This window comes from Thamnophis sirtalis, unplaced genomic scaffold (genome assembly GCF_051295495.1).
Source record: "Thamnophis sirtalis isolate CommonGarterSnake01/CBP01778 unplaced genomic scaffold, rThaSir2_p1.2 scaffold_8, whole genome shotgun sequence".
Taxonomy (NCBI): Eukaryota; Metazoa; Chordata; class Lepidosauria; order Squamata; family Natricidae; genus Thamnophis; species Thamnophis sirtalis.
Genome location: NW_028261388.1, coordinates 45,011,325 through 45,024,646, shown reverse-complemented (window position 1 = coordinate 45,024,646; position 13,322 = coordinate 45,011,325).

Sequence of the window (13,322 nt, the reverse complement as noted above, 5' to 3'; positions counted from 1 at the left end):
AAACTTTCCAAGAAAGCATCAGAAAGCATATCCATCCCCTAAATTTATGAACTTTTTTTCTAAACTGAAGCCTGTATGATACAATAGTAATTTTATGTCTGTATCAAACATTATTTAAGAATGGAATTATGTTATGTAAAGAAGTTCCAGAAACAAAAGCTATAGTACAGAGCTGTATTTTGGTTATTCAATGCAAATAGCTCTAAACTAACCTAGCTAAATGATGAAAAAGAGATTCCCATCACTATTCATTTCTGAGTTCCTGATATGAATTAATACCTATATATTCTACCAAGTACTGAACACTATATCAGTGACCACAGAGTAGAAAAATACTACTCACAAAAGAATAAAGATGTGAGATGGTTGCTATGAATTTCAATAGCACTAGCCAAACTGTATCTGGGATGAAGTGTGTTTTTTAAAGGGCAAGTCTGAATCCTTTCTGAAGGGATTCCGTGTACTATAATCTTTTAAACCTTAAACCTTAGTGAATGTTACTGTTATTTGTGGATCCCCCCCCTCCTTAAGTGCAATATGATTTACTAGATTGTACCTCAGAAGACTGTTCCAATCTCCTCCCATTCCCCTCTGCAAAAAATGGAACCTAAAGATAAATTTTGTAACAACTGCTCTTTGGATGTCATGTATTTTCAAAGAGTTTTTCAAGAACAAATCACTTGAAGGCAGCTGCTTTCTGGAATAGGTTTGCACACCTAGAAGGAATAAATGTCTTCTGATATCTGTCTTTAGCTGGGGTTGGATGAGTCAGGCTGATATGTAGGTCTTTCACCCTTTAATCATTTTTATAATGAGTGCAACAAAGCTTTAGGTACTATGTAACAATGTTATACTTAAGAAAAATCCACTGGTCAGATCAACCTGGATAACTACTTAACTTGCTGATTATTGGAATGGATTTCATTAAAGTATTCCCATGCAAACCCCAATGACTGTGACTGAAATGTGCACATTGTGGATCCTCTTGCTGATTACATGAGCATATTAAACAGACTTCTCCAAACTGTATCCCTCTAAACACATTTGATTACAAACCCTAGAATTCTTACCCATTATAGTTTATAGTTTATAGTTTATAGTTTATAGTTTATTTATTTGTATGCCGCCCTTTTCCCTGAGGGGACTCAGGGCGGCTCACAAGTTAGGGGAAGGGAAGGACAAAACAAGTTATGAACATAAAACAATACATTGTTAAAAGGACAAAACAAGTTATGAACATAAAACAATACAATGTTAAAAGAGAACACAACAATCATACCATTCGGGTGGGGTTAGGGTCTTTAGCCCCAGGCCTGCTGGGACAGCCAGATTTTAAGGGCAGTGCGGAAGGTCTGGAGGGTGGTGAGGGTACGAATCTCCATGGGGAGTTCGTTCCAGAGGGTCGGAGCAGCCACCGAGAAGGCTCTCCTCCGGGTAGTTGCCAGATGACATTGGCTCGTTGATGGAATTTGGAGGAGGCCTAATCTATGCGATCTAATCGGTCTAGTGGAGGTAATTGGCAGTAGGCAGTCTCTCAAGTACCCAGACCCAATACCATGAAGGGCTTTGTAGGTGACAAGTAGCACCTTGAAGCGCACCCGGAGAGCAACAGGTAGCCAGTGCAGCTCGCGGAGGATAGGTGTTACGTGGGTGAAGCGAGGCTATGGCTATTGAAGATACTTGCTAGGAATTCTGGGTGGTTCTAGCATACCTGAAGGCTTTAAATTGGGAAAGATAATATAAAGAAATATCTTCTCAATTCAATAAATTATTATTATTGCATACATTCATAACTACACATTTATACAATTATTAAAGATAATATTTTTCTTCTAGGTAATTCAGTTTAGGAGATAATACACACATCGAATAATAAACATGGAATATGATGCGATTTGGCATTATATTAATATCATCAATACCAAAGATATCAATCTTGGTGAAGCTGGGTCACTGTGCATATTTTAATTTGACTGTACAAATTATAATTATAATTTATAAAGCTTTATTCTATCATACAATATTGGTTTGCTTCTTGCTTTTATGGATGGACATTTATTTTAATCAGTTGCAATTTCTATGTGTAAAACGTGTAAAGTACTCTCATATAACTATAGAAAGTTTGTGAAGGGGGCAAATTAGTATCGTAGGTTCATATAATGCACAAAAGTACATCAATAGCATAGATCACTGCTAGATGCACTGGATATGCAGTATGAAGTATTATTTACAATTTGTAAAAGTATTATAGTAGCATGCAAACACATATTTTACAGATTAAGCATTCAATAAGTTTTGCCTATTGCTCTTAGACTTTAGAGCATGGTTGACTGATCTGAGTTAATAATGCAGAACCCTCTGGTCCTGAATAGTGAGAAGTATATTTTTAGCACAGCTATCCAGTTAAAAGAGGATGCTGACTTTTATAAGCATACAGGTTCTGCAAGGAAAAAAGTAAAGATAGATAGATAGATAGATAGATAGATAGATAGATAGATAGATAGATAGATAGATAGATAGATGATATACTGTAAATATATAGAATATAAATATAGATATACAGTATAGATACAGATATAGATATATTGTAGATATACAGTTATAGATATAATACGATAGAATGGTTTTCTGAGTAATATTATTATATGCACGTTTGAAATCAGAATTGCAGAGTATGTGAATTAGCAAATGGTATAAGTAGCACTGATTAATTCCATATAGTTATAGTTTCATCAACAAAAATTATAGATGAAATGGACACACAGATAACTTTGCAGAATTTCTAAAGCATTGGAGAAGGACAAAGATGCAAACCTAAACAATACCAAAAATAAATCCAAAATTTCTCAGTAAGAAACTAAGAATGTTCACTGTTCATACAATCATGATTACCATATTTTTGGAGTATAAGATGCACCGGAGTATATGACGCACCAAGATTTTGAAGAGGCAAATTTTAAAAAAAGTTTTTGCACTCTGCAGACCTCCCAAAATGGTTCATTTTTTGCAAAAACGGGCCCATTTCCCCCCCCAAAAGTGCATGAGTAGCCTTTAGGAGGCTTATAGAGTGCTCCTGGGCACTGGGCCCCTTTTTTTACTTATTTCTTCCCTCCCCAGCCCCCAGGAGCACTCTGAAAGCCTCCTAAAGGCTATTTTGGTGAAGCGGGCAGAGTTTCAGGAGGCAAAAAATTGCTGTATTCAGTGTATAAGAAGCACCCAGATTTTCAGCCCTTTTTTTGAAGGAAAAAAGTGTGTATTATACTCCGAAAAATACAGTATTTGTTTGAGAGAGAGACAAGTTTGAATAGAATAGACTGTTTTGTAAAATGACTTGGATGACAAATGAAAACACTGGGGGAAAAAACAGTTCTGCAATATTTTGATGAAGGCTTTACTTGCATCTGGAATTTGTCTAATGGCTAAATGCTTATCACTAGTTGTAAAAAAATTATATCCAATTCAGACTCTAAAATGGTTTTATTTTATTGTTTCCATTTCAAATTCAAGTAAGCTGCGCATGTGCGAGGTGCGGATGGCCGCTGGCTTCCCTTGCTCTGTCCAATGGAGCAGAAAAACACCGGGAATAAACCGGCGGTTCACTCAGAGCCTCAGAAAAAAGGGGTCCCCTTAGCTGAGCGAAATCCAGGGGACCCGAATAAATGACTTCTTGGAGGGTAGGCACTCTTGGGCGTCCCCTGGCCTGCGTGACAGCTGGAGTGTTCCTTAGGACGCTTGCAAGGCTGGAGGGAAATGGCGGCGCTGCACTGAGGGCTCCGTTTCGGCGTTCTAGCCTTCTGGCGTTCAACCACCCACAGACAGACTCGAATTGACTTTCTGCAGCATTAGCCCTATTTTCTCGCTGACTGGGAGGAGCCCTGGTGTCTGCCTGTCCTTTGGAGACCTGTTACCATCGAAGGAGGTGGGTGATTCGAACGACGCTGGATGAGGCAAGGCAGCTGGTTTATTCCACGGCTGCCGTAGTCTCTCTAGACCCCCCCTCCTCCATTCTGGTCGGAGCACGCTACTGGCCGCTCTTAGCGTTTTTTTGACATCTGTGCTCCTGTTCCATCTGGATATTTTTGGGGGGGACTCCATTTGGCTGGCTTTATAGAGGGGTAGTCGGTGGATATGGGGCATTATAAGATCTGGCAGCTGGCCTTGCGGCCGTTGCCACAGCCTCCTAGCCTACCCCCTAAGCCTTCTTCACGGTGCGGCCTTTCCTCTCCTCCCTGGCCCTTGGTTTGCTCACGGCTCATGGCTGCTGGATATTGGACTTTGGACATTGGACTTGCGACCTGGTCCCGGCTGGTACGACGATCACCACCTGTCATTATCAAGGGGTTCCATCTCACCCCCCTTGGGACTTTCTGGACCCCACTATCCCAGATCCATCAATACCATCTATTGCGTAAGGAAGAGAGAAGACGAAATCTTGCTCCCCCCCCCTTTACACCTTCGTGAACCCCACCGGACTGAACTTTTTACGAACCACCTGCAAACTTTACTTGAACTTGCAGATTTCTTAACAGCTGCGCAATCTTCCTCTTCTTTTTTTCTTCTTCTTTTCTTTCTTTTCTTTTGTATGGGATATGTATGTGGTATGTATGTGATGTATGTTTGATGTTTGTGCCCACTTTTATCTTTTATTGTCATTGTATTTTATAATTTTTAACTGACTTGTGGGGACTGGATAAGTGAGTGACAGTGTATGCATGAGGGGACTGGGAGAGCAACCGGGTGCCTCCTCCACTGAGTGCCATTGCAGAAGTGGTAGAGGGCCCAGGCCTATCTCCCATCCTAGAATGTTTGAGATTAATGGCCTGCCGGAGAGAGCGGAGGCTACGGGCGGGGAAACAGGGTCTATGGGTGCGGGAGTGGGCCGGAACATTACGGTCACGATGGGGAGGGGCAGGTACGGCGGGAACTTCAGGGCTAGCCATTACCGGGGAAGGAGGGTCCTCTATGTCGCAGCGATCCCTCCTTCTGGCCCTGTTAGTTCCACTCCAAGGCCAGATGGCGAGAGTGGTCAGGGCCCTGGTCTCAGGCTGTTGTTGCTAAATGCCAGGTCTGTGGTTCATAAGGCTCCCCTCATCTGGGACTTAATATTAGACGAGGGGGCAGACCTGGCATGTATTACTGAAACCTGGCTGGGCCCAGAGGGAGGAGTCCCCCACACTGAAATGTGCCCAAAAGGTTTTCAGGTGCTTCATCAGCCACGACCTCAGAAAGGGGGTGGGGGAGTGGCTATCATCATCCAAGGGTCTTTAGTTCCTCGTAGGATCCCTGCTCCGGAGCTTGTCGGGTGTGAGTCCTTGTTGGTAAAGTTGGACCTTGAGGGTCAAGTGGACTTGTTGTTAACATACCTTCCTCCCAACTGCGTTGCAACAGCCCTCCCCTCGCTCCTCGAGTCAGTAGCCGAGCTGGCGATCGAGTTCCCCAGGCTTATCGTTCTGGGGGATTGCAATCTGCCCTCGCTTGGTGAACACTCTGATGGGGCGCAGGAGTTCATGGCTTCCATGACAGCCATGGACTTGACCCAAGTAATCCGGGGTTCGACTCACTCAGCAGGTCACACACTTGACCTCGTATTCCTCTCGGAGCAGTGGAGACGTGATCTAGAATTGAGGGGTATTAAGATCTTGCCCTTGTCATGGTCTGATCACTTCCTACTAAGGCTTGACTTTTGGAGACCAATCCCCCACTGTAGGGAGGAGGAACCAATTAGGTGGTTCTGCCCCAGGCGCCTGATGGACCCTATGGGATTTCAGACGGCACTTGGAGAAATACCTGATGCTCTGGTCCACAGTCTGGTGGAGTCCTTAGTCGCTGCTTGGAATGCAGCGGCGGCGGGGGCTCTAAACTGAATTGCGCCTTTACGGCCTCTCCAAGGCAGCGGATCCAGGAGGGCCCCTTGGTTTACCAAGGAACTCCGGGAGATGAAGCGCCAAAAGAGACATCTAGAGCGCCGCTGGAGGGCCAGTAAATCTGAGTCAGACAGAGCACTGATGAGAGCCTATATCAGAGCCTGTCTCGTGGCAATACGGGCGGTGAAATGTGCGCATTTTGCCGCTCTTATTGCATCCACTGAATCGTGCCCAGCCACCTTGTTTAGAATAACCCGCTCCCTCTTGAAAGGGAGGGACGCGGATGACCCTTTGCAAGGTAGAGCTGACGAATTTGTTCAGTTTCTAACGGATAAAGTCGCTCGGATTCGGACAGACCTGGACTCCAATTGCACGGTGCCAGCCGAGGTACCGGGGGAAGGTCTTGAGCGGAGTTTAAGAAGCAAATTTCAACTTGTCGCCCCTGAGGAAGTGGACAAGGCCATGGGAGCGGTGAGTGCCTCCACTTGTATACTGGACCCGTGCCCCTCCTGGCTGGTCTCGACCAGCAGGGAGGTGACACGTGGCTGGATCCAGATGATAGTTAACACCTCTCTCCGGGAGGAAACATTTCCGCTCCTCCTAAAGGATGTGGTGGTGAGACCTCTCCTGAAGAAACCTTCTCTGGATCCAGCCATCTTGAGTAACTATTGTCCACTCTCCAACCTCCCCTTTGTTGGGAAGGTTGTTGAGAAAGTGGTGGCCTTTCAACTCCGACGGTCCTTGGATGAAACCAATTATCTGGATCCCTTTCAGTCTGGTTTCAGGCCTGGCTACAGCACGGAAACTGCTTTGGTCACGCTGATCGATGATCTCTGGCGAGCCAGGGATAGGGGTCACTCCTCTATCCTGGTGCTTCTTGACCTCTCAGCGGCCTTCGATACCATCGACCATGGTATCCTTCTGTGACGGTTGCGGGAGGTGGGAGTGGGAGTCACCGTCCTTCGGTGGTTCTCCTCCTACCTCTCGGACAGGTCGCAGTCGGAGGGCAGAGATCAACCCCTAGACCCCTCAAGTATGGGATGCCGCAGGGTTCAGTCCTGTCCCCCCTCCTATTTAACATCTACATGAAGCCGCTGGGTGAGATCATACGTCGGCATGGGACTAAATACCACCAATACGCGGACGAAACACAGTTGTATCTGTCCGCCCCATGCCAACTCAGTGAAGCAGTTGAAGTGATGTGCCAGTGCCTGGAGGCTGTCACGGTCTGGATGGGAGCGAACAAGCTTGCACTCAATCCTGACAAGACCGAGTGGCTATTGATGCTCCCTCCCAAAGATTGGCTACCTACTCCATCTCTCAGGCTGGGGGGTGAAATTATATGCCCCTCAGACAGGGTTCGCAATTTGGGAGTCTTCCTGGACCCACAGCTGACTTTAGAACACCATCTGTCGGCTGTGACCAGGTGGACCTTTGCTCAGGTCCGCCTGGTGCACCAATTGCGACCCTACCTGGACCGGGAGGACCTCCGAATAGTCACTCATGCCCTCGTGACCTCAAGACTGGACTACTGTAACACGCTCTACATGGGGCTGCCCTTGAAGAGTATTCAGAGACTTCAGCTTGTCCAGAACGCAGCCGCGCGAGCGATTGTGGGTGCACCTCGGTACACCCACGTTACACCTATCCTCCGTGAGCTGCACTGGCTGCCTATTGGTCTACAGACACGCTTCAAGGTGCTGGTCGTTACTTTTAAAGCTCTACATGGTATCGGACCTGGGTACTTGAGAGACCGCCTCCTGCCAGTTACCTCCCAAAGACCTATCAGATCCCACAGACTAGGCCTCCTCCGAATTCCATCTGCCGACTAATGTCGGCTGGCGACTCCTCAGGGGAGGGCCTTCTCTGTGGCTGCTCCAGCCCTCTGGAACGATCTCCCCATGGAGATCCGGACCCTTACTACCCTTCCGGCCTTCCGCAAAGCAGTTAAGACCTAGCTGTTCCGGCAGGCCTGGGGCTGTTGAACTATCCAGCCCCATTCGAGGTTATGGCTGTTGCAGAGTTTTAAATTGTTGTTTTTATTTTATTTTTTTGTATCCCCTCCCTTTTTATTGTGAGCCACCCTGAGTCTCTCGGGAATATGGCGGCATACAAATTCAATAAAACTAAGTAAGCAACATTATTGCAAGAACCAATATAGTGGCTTGCAAAACAAGTGCATGTAAGAAATGGTAGATGGAGCACTCATGTGATTAGGTTAGACTTTCTGCTTTTATTTTCATCAGTAGCACACCCACAACTTACTGGGTGCAGGAATGGATAACATCATCCCCTACCCACTCATACCACTCACAACTCATTGCAAATGCACTATACCTACCTCAAAGCAGTACTTCAACACTGCTATTTTTTATCCTAAGCTGTTTTAAGCCTTTATGAGCAGATGGTCTGCAGTGCTTCCTCCCAATATAATGACAGCCCATCTCTATGATGGGTGGGGAGGGGAGAAGGGGTTGTTCGCAAGGCTCATCTTCCCTGTGTGAAAGGAAAGGACAAAAAGCAGGGGAAGAAACAATAAAGGCCTCCATGGTTCATACTTAGTACAGTTTGTTGTTTGAAAAAAACCTATGCAAAACCATTGTAATCTGGACTTGAATTTTACTGATGGTTTCAAGAACAGCAGCACAGAAGACAAGCATCTTAGGCTTGGATTACCCTAAGGCTTGTAGCCTAATCTGTATTTTTTCACATAACATTAAGCATTAACAGGTGAAATGTATGTTAGAAAGTTCAAATTGGCATGTTTTTATTTTTTTGCTCCCCAAAATAGATTTTTGCTTAGAACAGGTAGTCCTTGGCTTATAACCCTTTTGTTTAGTAATCGTTTAAATATACAATAGCACTGAAAAAAGTGACTTATGACCATTTTCACATGACTGTCACGTAATCAAAATTTGGATGCTTGTCAACTGTGGCAAGAAAGTTTGTAAAGTGCGGCAAAACTCTTTCAAAAACTGTCTTCCTTAGCAACAGAAATTTCAGATTAAATGTGGTTGTAAATCAAGGACTATCTACATGTAAAAGAAATGGAATTAATATTATTGCAAATAGTGTTAAGTAAACAATGAAAAATTGGACATAAATGTTACATTAATGTTGAAGAATGGAAGGTATGCAGTTGTAGATTAGAAAAATGATTTAAAATGAATGCAGTGCCCTTGTGGAATACTGTGTGATTTGTTTAAGATATATGTAAAGTCTATATGAGTAGCTGTAGGCACAGGGACTACCTACATCTGGCAATGTTCCATCTTTAACCTTGGATAGACAACACTTCTCCAATCAAGACTGATATGCAATTGGAGTCTTTCAAGAGACATTGGTCCTGCTTCATGAGCAGATGGCAGCAGTGACTAAGAAGGCCTTCATATGGAATTTCCTAAATTGGGAGACATTTTAGACAGTCATATGCTGATCACATAGGGATGCCCTTAAAAAACACTTGGAAAACTTCAGCTGGTCCAGGATGCAGCAGCACAGACATTGATGGTGATATCTGGGTGTGACTATATAACATTTTATATATATATAGTACAATGTTTGCAGCTTTGTTTCCCTGTGCAGTTCAATGTGAAGGTCATTACCTATGTAGTCCTACATGGCATAGGGTCTAATAACTTGAGGGATGGACTACAACTTGCAGGTATTTTGGAGAATCTTGAAGCTTGGCTCCTTGGCCAGGTTGATTAAACTCCCCTCTAATAATAGGACTTGCTGTGATTGCTCTCTGGTTTGTGCCATTTTTGTTGTTTGTTCTTATCATTACACTGTGATTCCCTGAAAATAACCCACCCTGAAAATAAGTCCTAGCTTGATTTTTGGGAGTGGGTCTAATATAAGCCCTATCCCAAAATCAAGCTTGGGGGATGAGCGTGGCCAGCATAAGAGGTGGTGAGTGTGCAGGGGCTGATGGTATCCAGCAACAGCCACAGCCTGCCGGCCCCTTGGCACAACACAGATAAATCTGAGCCCGGAGGCAAAGGCAAGGGGAGACAAGTGATCTAGACATGCTGCATGGTTGCTTGACTCACAGGAGGCTCACAGGAGGCTTGCGTGGTGGCACCAGCAGCAGGCAAAGGCAGAGGCACAAGGGGAGGTAGGCAATTCTAATGCCTGGTGCAGGCGCCTACCCTGGCACAGCTGTAGGCAAGCCAAGAGATGGTGGGATAGACCAGGCAGTGCATTGGGATTGCTTGCCTCCCCCCTGTGCCTCTGCCTGCCTGCCTCTGCTGTGCACTTTTTCACCCAGAGATAGACTGGAAGCTTCATCTGCTTGCAAATTGAGCACTTTGAAACAGAGCTAATTACTCCATTTCAAAGCGCCCCATTCACTAATCACTCCGTTTCAAAGCGCCCCATTCACTAATCACTCCGTTTCAAAGCACCCCATTTGCAAGCAGACGAAGCTTCCAGTCTCCATCATTTCTTTGTCCAGTGAAAAGTGTGTCTGCCCTGTATACCATTGCAGCCGCGGGCAAGCAGATGGTGGGAGGGAGTGGGTAGCCGGCTGCAAAACAAGACATTTCCTGAAAATAAGACCTAATTGGTCTTTTGGTCCAAATATATATATATAAATAAGACCCAATCTTATTTTCGGGAAAACATAGTTATTATTTTATGGTTCCATGGGGCTTTATCTGTGAATTGTCCAGGGTTTCTGGGCAATTACTATTACTGGGTGTTTAATAATAATATTAATAATATTGATATGAACAATGTGTCCAGGCTCCAACGGATGCCCTAATTAAATCATGAGCCTCGAGCCAAGCTTCAAAAGAAATCCAGGCATTTATTAGGAGCTTCATGTTGGCACGTTCCCATGTGAGCCAGCTCTGACCCCAGGTCATTTATGGTCCGAATCATGACCCTGTTTGCCCCCTCCCCCCCGGGTGTGTCATCAATCACAATCACCCATGGGGCAATTTTGTGGGTTGTAAAGATCACTCCACTTTGGTCTCTATAAGTAACCCTGGGATACAACCTTGAGAAAGACAAGTCTGGAATGTGCATCTGTCTTTTGCTGCTATGTTGTTTCATTGGTTTCCCATCTCCCCTTTCCTATGGCAACTCGAGAGCACGCCAGGGATGCTTTGCAAGTTGACACAATGCTACAGTGAAATTAAGCTGTTAAGTGTATTTGTAAATTTATGTGGCAGAATTATGATTGAAAGGGGCTGATAAATTGGTTTATTGAAAAGTTTGTATGAATATAAAACTTAAGACTAGTTGTTTAATGGTATTATAAAAATATATGGGAATAAGACATGATTGAAAATAAATCAAATACTAAGTATATATTCTACACTGAGGAGGAAATAGAACAATGATGTTTGATGCCCTTTGTTTATTTATTGAATCAATTTGTATGTTTGCCCATATTACCAAATGACTCTGGACAGAAAACAATATTAAAACAAAATAAAAATAATTACAAGAGATTTCAAAAATTAAAATACACAGTAACCGAGGAATATAATAATCCACAAACATTAACACAGCCAGGAAACAGCTTCACACATTTGGGGCCTCTGACCCAGGAACAGAAACAGACCTTACAAAAGACTAGTAGAGTTAAGGCCATTCTGATCTCTAGAGGAAGAATGTTCCATAAAATGTATTTATGTATAAAAGCAGACAGAATGTTTGTGGTAAATGCTAAAGGTAGGTTAATTTAGTATAAATGTGAGTATAGTTTTGAATTTAAATAATGCCAGGTTTTTTATTCAGAACCCAAATGATTTGCAATGAAAGTTGGTTTATGTAGGCTGAATGTATGGATCTGAAAAGTAATGTGTTAAAGGTCAGAGTATCTGAGCTTAACAGAGTAAAATGGTTATTATCAGTGCAAGTTCTATATGAATGATAGATAAAACAAAACAAAACAAAACAAAACAAAGAAATAACAAAAAAGCTGGAGAATTTGTATAACTTGGATAGAGAAATTTCAAGAAATTCAAGTACTGGAAGGAAGATTGTAGGTAATACATAATCTGCTGTAAGGAAAGAGTATTTGTCAAAAGAAGAAAAAAATCACTATGTATGAGACCCGTTCTTCCCATATATGGAATTGAGATATGATTTGTATTAATTTGCTTAAGCAAATTTTTTATTTGCTTATTTACTCTTTATTTTTCTCTGATTGTATATATTTTACATGGGTTTTTATTTTTCCCTTTTATCACTTTGCATAAGTTTGGAAATGAATGGTGCGAGAAGTAGGTACATATCATTTCTATTTGTTTTTACTGTTGTCATTATTTAATTTCATGAAATATATATGATTAGTGACACTGAGTATATTCAGTGTTAGAATATTTTATACAAAGCCTTACTTTAAATAACGGATTTCTTTCAACTAATCAGTGCCTGGTCTTCACAACTTTTTACATATAGCAATAACACTAAAATTCAATTATGAATTAATTATTTTTTATCTTTCTTCTTCTGTTAATTTTTTCCTACTATTTTGCAGAGCTTGTTTGAATTTATATAGCTTAGTCTAACCAATGATTTAAATTAATTACTTAAACTGAAAATAATTTGCCCCACATGAAATACAATTATTTTCCCATTCTTAAATTATTAATGTTGAATCAAATGCTGAACTTACATTAAGTTAGAGTCATATTTTCTTTTTATTAGAGATATTTCCTACAAAACAGACTTCACTCACACTTTTTTTCCTAAAGTGACTTTCAGTTTCAAGATGTGTCATGATAGATTCTCTGTAAAAGAATGCATCTTGAAAGTTGTAGGACCAACATTTTATGCCAAGTTATATAAAATGATATGTAAGACTATGTAAACATTAGTGACCCGCCCATTAATCATTGTTTCAATTAATAATATACAGGTAGTCCGTGGCTTACAACAGTTCATTTTGTGACCATTCAAAGTTACAATGGCACTGAAAAATGACTTATGACTATTTTTCATACTTACAACCTTTGCAGCATCCCATGATCATGTGATCAAAATTCAGATACTTGGCATCTGACATAAACAACATATTTATGATGGCTGCAGAGTCCCAGGGACGTGTTCACTTTTTGTAACCTTCTGACAAGCCAAGTCAATCGGAAAGCCAGATGCACTTAACAATTGCTGTGATTCATTTAACAACTGCTGTAAGAAAGGTCATCAAATGGGGCAAAACTCACTTAACAACTATCTCATTTAGCAACATAAATTTTGAGCTCAATTGTGATCATAAGCCCAGGACTATCTGTATTAAACTTTTTAAGTACTTTGTTGTATCAAACAGAAACCAGCATTTATTGCAAATCAGTTGGGTTCTGAATCAACAACATGGCATCATCTAAATATTCAACTGCAAGAATATTAATATGGCGCCACTCTTATTACATTTTGCTATAACACTTGACAACTGACCTGGAATTTGACAAATTAATGAAGTTTTTGTCCTGTTGTCTATAA